Genomic DNA, 4,763 nt, shown 5'->3' with positions numbered 1-4,763 from the left:
CAAATTGAGAAAAAAATGTAATCCTAACTCAAATCATAATGAAAATAGAGATTTTCTTTTTTAGCTAAATGGCAATTTTCCAATTTAAGGAAAGATTAATATCAACGAAAAAACTAGAAAAACTGAGTTAAAAAGGAAAACCCTTGTAATTTCGGGTGTAGAAAAGTAAAATTTGTGTGGTACAAAGTTCATATGCTTCCTTAATAAAAAAATTTCCTACAATTGATATACTTAATTTATGATAACCATTTCACCTAGTTAGAGTAATAATAATACCCAAAAACTCAGTATTGTTTTCAATACATTTTCATTGGCATAACTCAACAACATCAATATTTTAATGTTCCTTATATTCAACACTAGTGCTTTGAAAGGACTTGATGATACTCCACAACCGAAATCCAAGGCTGCTGCTAGGTGGATTGTTGTTAAGGTACGTGATTTAAATAAAAGTTCTACTTATATAGATTTTATGTGTGTGTACACTAATTGTAGTTAACGTTTAATTAATATCCAAATTTCATTATGTATTTAGTGTAATAGACAAAAAGGAATCACTGAATGTGGCTACTACGTGATGCACTGGATGTCCACGATAATCTTAGGATCTTTCAGGAATAATTGGGAGACGGTAATTGTTTATTACAAACAAATTTGGTTTTTTTATAATTGTTATTACATTATTAATTTATTTTTTTATTTGATCATGCAGTATTTTAATGAAGTTAGACCATTGGAAGCAGAGAGATTCAAGGCACTTCGCATACAGTGGGCACAATATTATCTAAAAGTTAGAAATCAAACATAGGATGTTAGGCAACTATGTAACTTTAGGTTAATTAATTAGTTTACGTACTTTGCATTACATTTTTTACAATTGTTGTTTCATCTTAACATTGAACAACCTTTGTTGATAGCTAGTTTTTTGCTAAAATCTATTTGAAAACTGAATGCAAATGATATATGTTGTGTGTTGTGTGGTCTGATTTTAAATTTACAAGTTAAATTTTGGTTTTTTTGTAAAAACAAAGACACTATATAAAAAAAATTCCTGAAAACAACATCAGTGTTGACTGTCAATAGTAACACATTCGTTAACATCGGTTTTCTGTAAAAAAAAAAAAAAACCGATGTTAAAATTCAATAGTAACACATTCGTTAACATCGGTTTTTATAAAAACCGATGTTAACGTGGGTTAACATCGGTTTTTTGAAAAAACCGATGTTAACTATCAATAGTAACACATCCGTTAACATCGGTTTTTGGAAAAAACCGATGTTAACCCACGTTAACATCGGTTTTTAAAAAACCGATGTTAACTGTCAATAGTAACACATTCGTTAACATCGGTTTTCTGTAAAAAAACCAATGTTAACTGTCAACAGTAACACATTCGTTAACATCGATTTTTACAAAAAACCGATGTTAACTATCAACATTAATATACATTTTCTGGGTGTAATTCATATTAGCAACATCGGTTATTTATATAACCGATGTTGGTAATTTTACGTTAACATCGATTTTTCAAAAACCGATGTTAACGATAATACTATCAACGTCGGTACTTTCAACATCAGTTGAAAAACCGATGTTGAAAGTCATAAATAACCGATATAGAAAGCATATTTTCTAATAGTGCAAAAATATGCTTAATATATTTTAATCGTAATTGATAAAATGCTTCCTCTTTTTTCTTGTTCCTTTTGGGAATGAGGTAATTAAAATGGAAGTTGTTGGACATGGGAAAATTATGTTTGTTATATGAGTTATCAATTAGTCACTAATTCACTACTCTTAGTTCACTAGGAAATCAAATGTTGTGCACAACTTTGTTGGGTCTTAAAACAATTTCCAAACTTCACCTTGCCTTAACAAACTGTAAAATTGGAAAGAAAGAAATTTGCCCTGATGCTAAGCTGCAGCCTGCTAGAAGCACTTCTGTGAGCAGTTGCCAAACAAGACCCTTATTCTCTTTGCCATGAGCAAAAAAACTCCAATATACTCAAGTTAAGGCCATGAACAAATTCCATTCTACTGCCTTCAGATTGCGCATCCTTACCATTTATTTTACCTATGTGATATTCCATTTTTTGCACTCATTTTTTGTTTACCGTGTCTTAAATTAATTTTGATTATTGGATAACTAATAATCTATTTTAATTTTCAATAGATGCTTTTAATTTAGCAGTCAACACATAGCATATTTTAAAATGGCCTTGATTGCAAAATTTTTATTGTGTTGTTTACATTGAGTTGATCTTCTCCATGGAATCAATGCAGACCGAAGCTTTGCTTCTTGATGGGGGTACGTTGAACTACTTCGGGAAACCCATCCCCGTCAATTTTCTTGTTGTTGAGATAGTTCTTGTGGGAGGTGATGAGTACTACAGAATAATTAATGGCTTGGTATCTAACATTTTTGTTACTAAGGGAAGGTTATTATTTTTTCTAACGAACTCCATAATCTTTCTATATATGTTTATGTTATACTATCACAAATTCCACAATCTTTATTATCATTTTTTTTATTTTGAATGCTATTTGAATACCCACTGTTTTGTACACTTTATTATCTTTTTTTATTTCATTCTTATTTTATAAATTATATTACATTAAAAAGTTCTCTAATAATTTTTACGTAACTTGATCCATTCAACACTTAGAAAACTTTAATAGACAATGTAAAGCCAGCTTTGCTTAATATCCTATGCTTGTAAATAAAGTACACCGCTCATTTGGTAGGAAAATTAACACAATTTTATCTCTTCAGTCTTGAAGTAATAATTAGTGTGTTTCATAAAGTTTTTTATTATTTTTATTTTAAATGATTTGACAGCAATAATAAACATTGTCATGTTTATGCATTCATGTTCTAGTATCTACACATAAAGAAAATAAAATCCTAATGTACATAACAGGGTTAATGTTCATTTTGGTCATCCAAAGGTACATGTAAGATAACATTGTTCCTCTAGTCTTGGTGACACTAAATTGACACTTTATTTATAAATAGAGCAATGCTACATAGTGATATTAAAAAATAAACCATCTTAGAAAATAAATCATTCTAAGATGGTTATTAGTTAAAAATCGTCTTAGAATAATATCTTTCTAAGACGATTTTCAGTTAAAACTTGTCTTAGAAGACGGTTTTTAGTAAAAAAATCGTCTTAGAAAGGTAGCCTTTTAAGACGATTTTTAGTTTAAAATCATCGTAGACTGATACTTTTTTCTAAGACGATTTTTTATGAAATCATCGTCGAAAGTCAAGACTCTCAACGACATTGACTTTAAAGACGGTTCAAACTCGTCTTTGAATGTACCTTAAAATTGTCATTTATGTTGCATTTCCGGTATTATTAGTTGAAGTCTCACATTCCATCATTCTTCGTTAGCGCAGTTTCCTTAGCAGAAAAAAAAATCACAAAACATAAGTTTTCTTCTTACATGAACACATGCATGCATGCAATGCATATATAATTATGTGATAAAAAATATACTAAGAATGAGACTCTTTGAAATTTTAACTGTAGTGATCACTTGTCTAGAAAGTAGTAAGAAATTAGCATGCTATAATAATAATTGAAAGTCTGAGATTAAAAGCCTCACACAATAAATCCTTGGTTTTCTAAGAGGTAGCCTTTGGCATAAAAACATAACAACAAAAACGTATTTTGGTTTTCCCTACACTCTTCTCATCTAAGAATTTCTCTTTATGTTCTCTTTACTCACTTTTTGGTATTGCTTACCTCTTTACTCTTTATTTACTCATTGGTGAAGAAAGTAAAAGGAGAAAGATTCTCATTTTAGTTCCTTAGCCAATATCTCAAGCATACACAAGTTAGCATTTATCGTTTTTATTCTATAAAATAATGTTGTGGGAAAAACTGTTTAACTTCCTTAACTTTTTTCTTAACATGGAAAGAATTTTCACATCTTAAAAAGGGATTGTGACACCCTCTACCCCTCACATACATACTAACAAAGGAATAAAAATTCAAATATTAATTAATTTTTTTTTTACATTTTTAAATACAAGCCTTTCAAAGGGATAAAAGGTTCACATTCACTTTCTTCTACATCATATAATAAAGTCATCTCGGTTCAAACAAGACCATCTAACACTTCATACAATTAATATAAAATCCTATACCCCAATGTCACATCCTATCAGAGCGTTGTGTCTTGACGTCCTTCAGCACAAGATTCCTTAAAGCAATTCACCTAGTCATCTGCTCCCCCGAACACAAAGTTCAAGATCATCACAGGATCCAAACACAAACAACACACGGGGAGTGAGTTATCACATTCCTAACTAATAGAAAAACAAGACAACTAGATATACATATCATATAAACCAAATAAAACTTACTTACACGTAATTCACGTAATTCCACCACTTTGTCATTCAAAGTTCACTTTTCAATCATCAATCACATTACACAAGAATCACACGCTCTGATCAAGACATAATAACATGTCAATTTCATATACACAATTAGCAAGCGTATGAGACAGTTATACTAAGACTCAAGCCTATATGCAATGTGGTACCATGTCAATGAAAACCCACCCTGGGGCGCTTAGGAGTACATAACAAGACACACCACACAATGGGTTTGTCAGGTCACTCTCACTAAGCAAGATCATAGGAAGACCAGTCAGGGTCACGATGTTTTGCGAGAATGCTCCAACCATATGGGATCAGCATAGGCTTAAAGGAACACTCAAACCCGGTGACCCCCAAGGCCTACACTCC

At 30.9% G+C, this 4,763-nt stretch overlaps 1 long non-coding RNA gene across 1 annotated transcript; it reads left to right on the top strand.

Annotated features, from left to right (window-relative positions):
• The first annotated feature begins 590 nt into the window (after positions 1-590).
• Positions 591-973, top strand: LOC114402507. The gene is made up of 2 exons (XR_003664450.1): positions 591-631; positions 713-973. It is a non-coding gene; the product is annotated as an uncharacterized LOC114402507 (long non-coding RNA).
• The last annotated feature ends 3,790 nt before the right edge of the window (positions 974-4,763 follow it).

Source organism: Glycine soja, chromosome 20 (genome assembly GCF_004193775.1).
Source record: "Glycine soja cultivar W05 chromosome 20, ASM419377v2, whole genome shotgun sequence".
In the NCBI taxonomy this organism is placed as follows: Eukaryota; Viridiplantae; Streptophyta; class Magnoliopsida; order Fabales; family Fabaceae; genus Glycine; species Glycine soja.
Note: the sequence above shows the minus strand (reverse complement) of the source record. Positions and strands in the feature narration are given on the sequence as shown.